Source organism: Moschus berezovskii, chromosome 4 (genome assembly GCF_049115385.1).
Source record: "Moschus berezovskii isolate FMDL1 chromosome 4, NW_MosBer_1.0, whole genome shotgun sequence".
Lineage (NCBI taxonomy): Eukaryota > Metazoa > Chordata > Mammalia > Artiodactyla > Moschidae > Moschus > Moschus berezovskii.
Window position 1 is genome coordinate 18,772,052 of NC_142463.1, and position 12,977 is coordinate 18,785,028.

General features: G+C 45.3%; 1 pseudogene; it reads left to right on the forward strand.

Moving 5' to 3' along the window:
- Positions 1-1,582: 1,582 nt before the first annotated feature.
- On the forward strand, positions 1,583-4,275 carry LOC129540881 (serine/threonine-protein kinase 38 pseudogene; annotated as a pseudogene).
- The last annotated feature ends 8,702 nt before the right edge of the window (positions 4,276-12,977 follow it).

Genomic DNA, 12,977 nt, shown 5'->3' on the forward strand with positions numbered 1-12,977 from the left:
GTAATTTCCCCTCTGCCCCCTACCAAGCCCAGGTACCTGGACTCCCAAATATCAGCTAGCACAGGGCCTATTCTCCCCTGCCCCTCCCCTGGGGTTAAGGGCATAATGACTCCCCTGGCAACTCAACCACAGTTAGTTCAGAACCTCATTTCTGGACCTCAGCTGGCTGTTTTACTGACCAGCAAATGAATAGGAACTGGTCTAAGTCCTCAAGTAGCAGAGCTGGGATCCCAATCAGGAGCTGTCCACTTCAGAGGTGGATCTCTTACCTTAGAGGTGATATCTTCTACAGGTATCTCCTAGGCCCAGCACTGCCAGGAGATGGCCACAGTGAAATGAGTCAAGTTTGGTTCTTATGGCCCAGGGACCATCTTGGTCTAGGGGCTGAGAGGTCCACCTTGGTGCAGTGGCCATCCGTTCCGTTCCGTTCCGTTCCGTTCCGTTGCTCAGTCCGTGTCCGACTCTATGCGACCCCATGGACTGTAGCCTACCAGGCTTCTCCGTCCATGGGATTCTCCAGGCAAGAATACTGGAGTGGGTTACCATTTCCTTCTCCAGGGGATCTTCCCGACCCGTCTTCCCGCATTGGAGGCAGACGCTTTAACCTCTGAGCCACCAGAGAAGCCCATGGAGAGGAGGAATGCCTGAAGGGGGAAGGTCAAAGACTTTCTGGAGGAGGTGACCCTTGAGCTTAAGAAGCAAGGGTATGTAACATCTAGTAACCCCCTTAGTGTTGAAATAAACCCATAGGATGAAAGAAGAGAATTCCAAGCAAAGGGAAGCTGGATCTGGTAATCTGCTCTGAGAGTCAACCTGCAAGCTTCCTTTCATCCAGCACATGTTCTTGAAAGAACCCACAATACAGACAGCACCACTGCTGTGAGGAACAACTCATAGTGAGGGGCACAGAGAAAACGAAAGGATGAGTCAAGGAAGAAAGACTTCTCAAACCTAAAGGGTTTATGGGGGCTAGTTGGGTCTCCCATTTCCTGGATGTCTGCCTTTGATCATGCTCTGTGCTGGACAGTAAGGACTTAGAGAGTGACAGTGCCTTGCTGGAGGGGCAGAAAGATCATGGGCGAAAGTTCTGGAAGTGCTCCACGCTGCCAAGGAGAAGAGTCAAACCTCTGTGGACTTCTTCTGGGCATCTGGGGGCATTTTCATGGCCTTGGTTGTGCCTGCCTCTCTCCCTTCCACCCTGACCCTGCCCTGCAGGACACCTTGGTCTGTTTCCTAAGTGACTCCCTCATACCTGGGCCTGGCAGCCTGGTGGCTTCCACCCCAACTGTGAACCAGGGTAACGGATCTGATTTTTAAAAATTGGGGCAGAGGGCAATCTTTTGTGGCCAATTTCTGGCCCCAGGGACAGGAGTCTTAGATATCCAAAGTCCCTTTGGTTTTCCACCTGAGCACTGGGTCCCTTCCATGGAGTGGGGTGTCCCAGACTCAGTGGGCCAGGGCTGGCCTCTATTGGCAGCCCTGCTGGTAGGGTCAGCAGGACAGGTTGCTTGTTGGGGTGCAGGAGAGATCTGTTGGTGACCCATCACTTTCACTGAGGAACCAGAGTAGGCGAGAGTGCGCCATGTATGCTGCAATGGTGGGAAAAACAGGCCTCCACCCCTTGGAGGTCACAACCTCATAGAGGAGGGATGTAGGAAATGTACAGCATGCTGAGGACAAGTATCTGAAGGTGACTGTACTAGGCCAAAGGAGTTAGGAAGGCATTCCATAAGAAGTGGAGTTTGATCTCAGAGTTGAGGATTAAGGAGGAGTTGGGAAGATAAAGGAGGAGAAGGCGATGGCACCCCACTCCAGTACTTTTGCCTGGAAAATCCCATGGGATGGAGGAACCTGGTTTCAGTCCATGGGGTCGCAAAGAGTCGGACACGACTGAGCGACTTCACTTTCCCTTTTCACTTTCATGCATTGGAGAAGGAAATGGCGACCCACTCCAGTGTTCTTGCTTGGAGAATCCCAAGGACGGGGGAGCCTGGTGGGCTGCCGTCTATGGGGTCGCACAGAGTTGGACACGACTGAAGCGATGCAGCAGCAGCAGGAAGATAAAGGAGGTAAAAGGATAACTGGAGAAGAAATAGATCTATCCTTTATATCCACTGATTACTCCATGGCAGGCATGGCTAAGCATCTCCCAACGTTATCTTGGTTTCAACACAAGACAATGGATGGATTAGACACTGTGGGCTCTCAAGTAAGTCTAGGTTTTAATCCTGCCTTTGCCATTCCCTTAGTGTGTGTGTGTGTGTGTGTGTGTGTGTGTATGTGTCTGTGTGTGTGTGTGTGTGTGTGTGTGTCTGTATGTGTGGTAATCCTGCCTTTGCCATTCCCTTAGTGTGTGTGTGTGCGTGTCTGTGTGTGTCTGTATGTGTGTGTCTCAGTCGTGTCCATCTTTGCGACCCCATAGACTGTAGCCTGCCAGGCTGCTCTGTCCATGGGGTTCTCCAGGCAAGAATACTGGAGTGAGAAGCAGTTCCCTTCTCTAGGGGATCTTCCCAACTCATGGATCAAACATGGGTCTCCCGCATTTCAGGCAGATACTTTACCATTTGAGCCACCAGGGGAAGTCCTTGGGCAAATTAGTTATCTCTGCTTAAAATAGCAGTGAGGCCAGATTAATAGATTCAAGCGCAAGAGAGACAGAGTTAATCACATTCCAAAATGGTTTGACTTAAAAAAGGAGGGATTTTTCGCTGCCCGCCGCGCCAGCCCGTCTCCGCCGTGGGGGACGGGGCAGTCTCGGCCCCTGCGCTTGCCGTCTTTTCCGGCAGTGGGGGCTCTTCCTGTCGTCTTCACAGCCGCAACCGCCCCGCGGCCCGCCTCCTTCAGAGTCCCTGACGCGTCCCCTCCCTTCTCCGGCCGGCTGGCAGCTGAAGCGGGGGTTTCGCCTCTCCTCACTTCCAGACCGCTGGCCCGGCCGGCGTCTGCGGCTGTTCGCCGCCCCCGGCCCTGCCTCTCCCGTCAGCCCAGGGCTCCGCCATGGCAATACAGGTTCAACACCCTGCTCGTCCATGAGTAGGCACACAAAGGAAAGGGTGACAATGACCAAAGTGACACTGGAGAATTTTTATAGCAACCTTATTGCTCAACATGAAGAACGAGAAATGAGACAAAAGAAGTTAGAAAAAGCGATGGAAGAAGAAGGCCTCAGGGATGAAGAGAAACAACTCCGGAGATCAGCGCATGCTCGGAAGGAAACAGAGTTTCTTCGTTTGAAGAGAACAAGACTTGGACTGGAAGATTTTGAGTCCTTAAAAGTAATAGGCAGAGGAGCCTTTGGTGAGGTGCGGCTTGTTCAGAAGAAAGATACGGGCCATGTGCATGCAATGAAAATACTTCGTAAAGCAGATATGCTTGAAAAAGAGCAGGTTGGCCACATTCGTGCGGAGCGCAACATTCTAGTGGAGGCAGACAGTTTGTGGGTTGTGAAAATGTTCTGTAGTTTTCAGGATAAGCTAAACCTCTAACTAATCATGGAGTTCCTGCCTGGAGGGGACATGATGACCCTGTTGATGAAAAAAGACACGCTGACAGAAGAGGAGACTCAGTTTTATATAGCAGAAACAGTGTTAGCCATAGACTATTCACCAACTTGGATTCATCCACAGAGACATCAAACCAGACAACCTTCTCCTGGACAGCAAGGGCCATGTGAAGCTTTCTGACTTTGGCCTTTGCACAGGACTGAAAAAAGCACATAGGACAGAATTTTATAGGAATCTGAACCACAGCCTCCCCAGTGATTTCACTTGTCAGAACATGAATTCCAAAAGGAAAGCAGAAACCTGGAAGAGAAATAGACGTCAGCTAATGCCTTCCTGGAGGATAGTCCTCTCCACCCTAAAGGGTCACCTGCAGGCTTGGGCTGACCAGGCCTCTCTGCTGGGGTGATCTCTGAAGAGAGACCCTCTGAATTTTAGCACGAAGTGCCTCTTCTTTCACAGCTGCCACCACCACCTTTAGAGAACTTTTGCTGCATCAGAAAAATGTGGAGGCTCCATATTAATGCATTATTGCTTTAAAAAATTTTGATGACTCTTAAAGCGTCATTTGCACCTATGTGATAACTTTGCATATTGCAGAGTGTCGTGGCCAAGTCACAACTGGGAGACTGCTTCCTGCCAGTCTTGAGGTTGTAAACATCAGCTATGAAAGGAAAGTATGTCCTAGCTTAGCGATTCAGGAAAACAAACAAAAAAAAAGGAATATCAAAGTGACATTAGTAATTGAAACTGCTTTGGATTTTAATGACTTAGAGGAAGGAAAGGCAATGGCAAGCCACTCCAGTACTCTTGCCTAGAAAATCCCATGGATGGAGGAGCCTGGTAGGCTGCAGTCCGTGGGGTCGCTAAGGGTCGGACACGACTGAGCGACTTCACTTTCACTTTTCACTGTCACACATCGGAGAAGGAAATGGCAACCCACTCCAGTGTTCTTGCTGGGAGAATCCCAGAGAAGGGGGAGCCTGGTGGGCTTCCATCTATGGGGTCACACAGAGTCGGACACGACTGAAGTGACTTAGCAGCAGCAGCAGCAGCAGCAGCAGCAGAGGAAGGAAAAATAATTTTAGGGAAATATTAACTCTGGATGAAGATCATGTGTTTGCCCCTTATTCTTTCATTCATGGTTTGCTGGTAAAAAGGAAGTGAGAGTCTTTTGTGTAACTATGTAGTTTCTTTGGATTACCAAATAGTTGGGGTCTTGATCCCCATGTGTTTTGCAGGAGTGTGTGGTAAGCATGGGTAATGAGAATAGGAGGGTGCTAATCTATGTGGGTCACAATAAACTGTGGAAAATTCTGAAAGAGATGGGAATCCCAGGCCACCTGACCTGCCTCTTGAGAAACCTGTATGCAGGTCAGGAAGCAACAGTTAGAACTGGACATGGAACAACAGACTGGTTCCAAATAGGAAAAGGAGTACGTCAAGGTTGTATATTGTCACCTTGCTTATTTAACTTATATGCAGAGTACATCATGAGGAACGCTGGGCTGGAAGAAGCACAAGCTGGAATCAAGATTGCTGGGAGAAATATCAATAACCTCAGATATGCAGATGACACTACCCTTATGGCAGAAAGTGAAGAGGAACTCAAAAGCCTCTTGATGAAAGTGAAAGAGGAGAGTGAAAAGGTTGGCTTGAAGCTCAACATTCAGAAAACAAAGATCATGGCATCTGGTCCCATCACTTCATGGGAAATAGATGGAAAAACAGTGGAAACAGTGTCAGACTTTATTTTTGGGGGCTCCAAAATCACTGCAGAAGCTGATTGCAGCCATGAAATTAAAAGACGCTTGCTCCTTGGAAGGAAAGTTATGACCAACCTTGATAGTATATTAAAAAGCAGAGACATTACTTTGCCAACCAAGGTCCGTCTAGTCAAGGCTATGGTTTTTCCCGTGGTCATGTATGGATGTGAGAGTTGGACTGTGAAGAAGGCTGATCGCCGAAGAATCGATGCTTTTGAACTGTGGTGTTGGAGAAGACTCTTGAGAGTCCCTTATACTGCAAGGAGATCCAACCAGTCCATTCTAGAGGAGATCAATCCTGGATGTTCATTGGAGGGACTGATGCTAAAGCTGAAGCTGCAATACTTTGGCCACCTCATGCGACGAGTTGACTCACTGGAAAAGACTCTGATGCTGGGAAAGGTTGGGGGCGGGAGGAGAAGGGGACGACAGAGAATGAGATGGCTGGATGGCATCACCGACTCTGTGGACATGAGTTTGAGTGAACTCCGGGAGTTGGTGATGGACAGGGAGGCCTGGCGTGCTGTGATTCATGGGGTCGCGGAGAGTCGGACACGACTGAGCGACTGAACTGAACTGAACTGAACTGAACTGAATCTGTATGTTGGAAAGTGGCATGGGATGATTTTTCTTGAGGGGGATGCCGACATTTTAACTTCTAAACTTCTGAATAAACTGTGTGAAAACAAAAAATAAATAAAAAATAAAAAAGGAGGGATTTTTGTACTCCAGGTGAGAGTGGAAGGTGGATTGGACCAGGTTATGGAAATAAAGGTAGAAGGTAGTACATTTAGGAGAGAAAATTAACCCTGGTAAAATTTATTGAATTTGGTTGGTCAGGGAGTGGTCAAAGGTTTCTGGCTTGTGTTGTAAGTAACGCAGAAAGAGAACTGGATGACAATCCTTTATTTTTATTGTGATATTTAATATGTGCAAAAAATTGTATATATATATACAATTTAAAGAATAATTTTAAAGACACTTATTTGCTTTTATGACACTTGAGAAAAAGAACATACTGATACATTTGAAGACTTGAGTTCCCCTCTCTGGTTACATTCCTCATCCTATCCTGAATTTTGGTTGATCTTGTCTTTGCTTTTCTTTGTTGTTCTTACCATATATGTATTCTTAAACAATATAATGATTGGTTTTATGTAGTTTTGAATTTTGTGTTTATTCTATTTGGTGTTCATTAAACTTCTTTAAAGTTTTATTGTCTTAATAAAATTTGGAAAAAATTTGGCCATTTTTTTGTCAATTTTTTGTCACCCCTGCTCTCCTTCTGACACACAGACACAGTCTGACTCACAGTGCAACAAAGGCGGACATTTTAGTCATGTCCGACTCTGTGACCCTCTGGATTGTAGCCCACCAGGCTCCTCTGTCCATAGGATTCTCCAGGCAAGAATACTGGAGTGGGTTGCCTTGCCTTTCTCCAGGGGATCTTCCCAACCCAAGGATCGAAGCAGCGTCTCTAGTGTCTCCTGTGTTGACAAATGGGTTCTTTATCACTAGTGCCACCTGGGAAGCATTGCCCCAAAGATCAGTAATACTCATTTTTTTCAGTCTTTGAATGGCTGACAATTTACTTTCTGGATGTCAGAAAATTGTGAATTTACACTGTTGATTGTTGGATTGTTTTACTCCTTTAAGTGTGGTGTTAGCTTTTATTTCTGGCATGAATTTCACTTGGAATTAGTTGGCTCTCTTTGAGGCTTCCTCTTTTTCTCCCTTTGTGTTGTTCTGACACTCAGTTGTGTCCGACTTTTGACGACCCCACGGACTGCAGCACACCAGGCTTCCCTGCCCTTCACTATCTCCTGGAGTTGGCTCAAACTCATGTTCACTGGGTCGGTGATGCCACCCAACCATCTCATCTTCCGTCACCCTCTTCTCCTGTTGTCAGTCTTTCCCAGCTTCAGGGTCTTTTCCAGTGAGTCAGTTCTTCTCATCAGGTGGCCAAAGTATTGGCGCTTCAGCTTTCGCATCAGTCCTTCCAATGAATATTCAGGGTTGATTTCCTTTAGGACTAACTGGTTTGATCTCCTTGCAGTCCAAGGGACTCTCAAGAGTATTTCTCCAGACGCGGGAGACGCCCGGCTCCGGCGGCGCAGGCGTAGACGCGGGAGACGCCCGGCTCCGGCCCAACCGACCACGTGCAGAATCGTGGCTGAGATGAGCTACCCTGCGCCCAGGGTTAGGGCGGTGGCCCAGAGGAGCTGTACCACGTTCAGGAGGTGGTGGCTGCTTGGGCACCAGAGGGCTGAGAGGAGCTGATCTACATTCAAAGCAGGAGGCGCGGCCTTGAGGAGGTACCCCTCGTCCAAGGTAAGGTACAGCAGCTGCGCCTTGGTGGAGCAGCTGGGAAGAGATACTCCACGACCAAGTGGAATATAAGAATCCAGTGTTCTGGGGAGGAAGGAACAAGATGGCGGAGGGATAAGATGGCAAGACTACTTTCTCCCCCACAAATTCATCAAAAGAACATTTGAACGCGGAGTAAAGTCCACAAAACAACTTCTGAATACTGGCAGAGGACATCAGGCTCCCAGAAAAGCAGCTCATTGTCTTCTAAAGGAGAGAGAAGAAATCCAGCTCCACCCACCAGAACACCGACACATGCTTCCCTAACCAGGGAACCCGGACAAGTCACCCGTCCAACCCCACACACAGTGAAGAAACTACGTAATAAAGAGAACTCCACAAACTGCAAGAAGAGGGAAAGGCCACCCCAAGCAAAGCAATATAAGCAAGATGAAGAGGCAGAGACATACCCAGCAAGTAAAGGAACAAGATAATTGCCCACCAACACAAACAAAAGAAGAAGATATAGGGAATTTACCTGATAAAGAATTTCAAATTTTGATGGTGAAAATGATTCAAAATCTTGAAAGCAAAATGGAGTTACAGATAAATAACCTGGAGAAAAGGATTGAGAAGATGGAAGAAAGATTTAATAAGGACTTAGAAGAAATAAAAAAGAGTCAATATACAATGAATAATGCAATAGATGAGATCAGAAACACTCTGGAGGGAACAAACAGTAGAATAACAGAGGCAGAAGACAGGATAAGCGAACTAGAAGATAGAATTGTAGAAATAAATGAAACAGAAAGGAAAAAAGAAAAACGAATTAAAAGAAATGAGGACAATATTAGAGTCCTCTGGGACAATGTTAAACGCTCCAACATTCAAATCATAGGAGTCCCAGAAGAAGAAGACAAAAAGAAAGACCATGAGAGAATACTTGAGGAGATAATAGTTGAAAACTTCCCTAAAATGGGGAAAGAAATAATCACCCAAGTCCAAGAAACCCAGAGAGTCCCCAACAGGATAAACCCAAGGCGAAATACTCCAAGACACATATTAATCAAATTAACAAAGATCAAACACAAAGAACAAATATTAAAAGCAGCAAGGGAAAAGCAGCAAATAACACATAAGGGGATTCCCATAAGGATAACAGCTGATCTTTCAACAGAAACTCTTCAGGCCAGAAGGGAGTGGCAAGACATACTTAAAGTGATGAAAGAAAATACCCTACAGCCCAGATTACTATACCCAGCAAGGATCTCATTCAAATATGAAGGAGAAATCAAAAGCTTTACAGACAAGCAAAAGCTGAGGGAATTCAGCATCACCAAACCAGCTCTCCAACAAATGCTAAAGGATCTTCTCTAGACAGGATACACAGAAAGAGTATATAAACTTGAACCCAAAGCAATAAAGAAAATGGCTACGGGATCGTACTTATCAATAATTACCTTAAACGTAAATGGGTTGAAATTTTCAAAAAGGCTAGGAAACAATTCTCATAGCCATCAATAGTTCAGTGTTGAGTTCATGAATAGTTTTTAAAGTTTGGGACAAACTGTAGTATTTGCTATTTGAAGTACTATTTGTAATTGGCATATTACGATGTAACATTGGTCTACATTTCCATCTTAAAATGCCTAAAAATGCCTAACAGGTTTTTAGATTTGTGAATTTTAGTTGAAATGTATTTTACGATGTTACTAAACCTGCAGAAGTATTGAAATATTTCAGAGAACTTATTCACTGTACATTTAATTTATTTTATTTATAAAAGTTATGAACTGAAAAAAAAAAAAAAAAAGAGTATTTCTCCAGCACCACAGTTCGAAAGTATTGATTCTTTGTAATGCAGCCATCTTTGTTTGTCGTAACTTTTCTTCCAAGGAGCAAGCGTTTTCCAATTTTGTGGCTGCGGTCACCATCTGCAGTGATTTTTGGAGACCAAAATTTCTACCAAAATTTTGGCAGTAAATAAAACCTGCCACTCTAACTTTCAAATAATGAATGACAACTAGATTTCTTTTCATATATTTATGGCTATTATTCTTTGATGTGAATTATCTGTTCATGATTTTGTCCATTTTTCCCTTTTGGTTTTGGTTTATTTTCCCCTCATTTTTAGAGTTTGAGTTGTCTTTTGATTTTATCTACCATCTATTTACACACTTATGGCCGTGTAAAAGATTTTTATTTTCATGCAATCAGTTTTCCTCACTTACTTTTATTGCATCTGCATTTGAGTTAGAACCCTTTGTCTAAATTTTGGTTACAGAGGAATTCACCTGTTTTTTCCCTAGTAATAGTATCTTGAATATTTTACTTTTAGATTCTCGATCCATTTGAGATTACTTTTACTTATGGAATCAGCTATAGATCTAATATCAACTTTTGCTAGTAGATTAAGCAGCTATCCCAGAACAATTTCTTTTCTTTCTCACTTATTTTTTTTGGCCATATCACACAGCATGTGGGATCTTAGTTCCCCGACCATGAATTGAACCTGTGCCCCTTGCATTGGAAATCCAGAGTCTTAACCCTTGGACTGCCAGGAAAGTCCCTCTTTAAAAAAAAAATTCTGATTGAATTTTGGCTGTTCTGGCTCTTTGTTGCTTCCCAGGCTTTCTCTAGTTCCTTTGAGCAGGGGCTACCTGCTAGTTGCAGTGTGGGCTTCTCACTGCAGTGACTTCTCTTGTTGCAGAGCACATGCTCTAGAGCACAGGCTCAGAGCTTGTGGCATACAAGCTGTTACCCCACAGCATGTGGAATCTTCCTGGGCCTGGGATCGCACGTGTGTCCCCTGCACTGGCAGGCAGATTCTTAACCACTGGGTCACTAGAACATTCTTAAACCCTCTGCTAACTCCCAGGGTTGTCTTCTCTGACTCCCGCAACACCACAGCCCTCCCACTGTGGACACTGTGTATTCTGTGCCTCAGGCCCACACTAGCACCTCCCTTCCCTCCATTCCCAGAACTTCTTAAAGTTCATTTTTCTTCCAGTGATTTGTTACTTTCATACTTATTTCCCCAACATCCTTGTGTCTATTTATAAGCTTTCTATTTTATCCCACTGGTCCGTCTCCTCATCCACTGGCTCCACATTACTATTTGTTGACCTTGCAGCCAGAGCAGAGCCCGGTGATCACCCTCCTACAGGCCTGTCAATGCAGACACTGAACACTGCAGGCCTCCCATCCATACCACCACCCTCAGGCCCTCTGCTAACTCCCAGGGTTGTCTCCTCTGACTTCCCCAACGCCACAGCCCTCCCACCGTGGACACTGTATTCTGTGCCTCAGCCCACACTAGCACCTCCCTTCTCTCTCAGGCACCCAGCCCCTGTCCACAGCTCACCTGCGCCCTGGAGGGTTCTCTCCTGCTTGATCAGTGACTGTGGACCAGCTCTGCTTCCACAATGACTACAAACCTGCAAATTTGTCTTCCATTCACCTTCTGCAACTATACCTTCTTCAGTGAGATCTGAACCCCAACCTCAGAGAGAGGGCTCAGCTTCCAAGCTTATCCTTACTCCTAAGCTTGTCCTAAGCCACAGTTAGAGCTGGACATGGAAGAACAGACTGGTTCCAAATAGGAAAAGGAGTACGTCAAGGCTGTATATTGTCACCCTGCTTATTTAACTTATATGCAGAGTACATCATGAGGAACGCTGGGCTGGAAAAAGCACAAGCTGGAATCAAGATTGCCAGGAGAAATAGCAATAACCTCAGATATGCAGATGATACCACTCTTATGGCAGAAAGTGAAGAAGAACTAAAGAGCCTCTTGATGAAATTGAAAGAAGATAGTGAAAAAGTAGGCTTAAATCTCAACATTCAGAAAACTAAGATCATGGCATATTGTCCCATCACTTCATGGTGAATAGATGGGGAAACAGTGGAAACAGTGAGAGACTTTTTCTGGGCTCCAAAATCACTGCAGATGGTGACTGCAGCCATGAAATTTAAAAGACGCTTGCTCCTTGGAAGAAAAGTTGTGACCAACCTAGACAACATATTAAAAAGCAGATACATTACTTTGTCAACAAAGGTCCATCTAGTCAAGGCTATGGTTTTCCAGTAGTCATGTATAGATGTGAGAGTTGGACTGTGAAGAAAGCTGATTGCCGAAGAATTGATGCTTTTGAACTGTGGTGCTGGAGAAGACTCTTGAGAGTCCCTTGGACTGCAAGGAGATCCAACCAGTCCATTCTAAAAGAGATCAATCCTGGGTGTTCATTGGAAGGACTGATGCTGAAGCTTAAACTCCAATACTTTGGCCACCTCATGAGTTGAGTTGACTCACTGGAAAAGACTCTGATGCTGGGAGGGGTTGGGGGTGGGAGGAGACGGGAACGACAGAGAATGAGATGGCTGGATGGCATCACCGACTCCATGGACATGAGTTTGAGTGAACTCCGGGAGTTTGTGATGGACAGGGAGGCCTGGTGTGCTGTGATTCATGGGGTCGCGGAGAGTCGGACACAACTGAGCGACTGAACTGAACTGAACTGAACTGATGCTGGGAGAGATTGAAGGCGGAAGGAGAAGGGGATGACAGAGGATGAGATGGTTGGATGGCATCACCGACTCAGTAGACTTGAGTTTGAGTAAACTCCGGGAATTGATGATGGACAGGGAGGCCTGGCGTGCTACAGTCCATGAGGTAGCAAAGAGTCGGACACAACTGAGCGACTGAACTGAACTGAGAGCTTCTGCTCTTTCAGTCTCAGAGTCCCATATAGTGTTCCCTTATATCTTAGAGTTTCTCTTTTATTACAGTTTATTCATTCTGTATATCAAACTTCTCTTGTGTAAATCACTGTGTTTACCGTCTCCTGATTGGACTCAGAATGGTGCAGTCACAGAGCATGTTTTTTTGTGGTGTGAAAGAAAAATGCAGTTAGTATCCCATACCGTACAGTATCATTGCCTACTTCATACTACTGTGTCTACTAATGAGTTTATTACATCAGAAATAAACATGGAATTGGTGGTTTTAATGCTTCATATACTATGAAATTCTTAATGGGTTATTATTTGAGTGTTTTAGTGAAGTGTGAGGAAAGTTGCTGAGATATTTAATGGGGTGGGAGTGTGTTACTATTTTTCATATTTAGGTTAATGTCTAGAATTCACTGTCCAGCAGGTTAACTTTGGATAATGAGGGATGGCTGCATTATCTTTTCTCTTTGTGGTGGTTGCAATTGACATAAGATCCAAATGCACTCTCATATCTCATATTCCCACCCCAGTGAGTTGATAATTTTCCTTGGCAATTGTTATTGAAGATTTCTTTGGGGAGGCAGGGCCTTTCCTTTTGGCAATCAGAATCTTAGTTCCCTGATCAGGGATGGAATTCATGGCCCCTGCAGTGGGGGCACAGAGTCTTAACCACTGG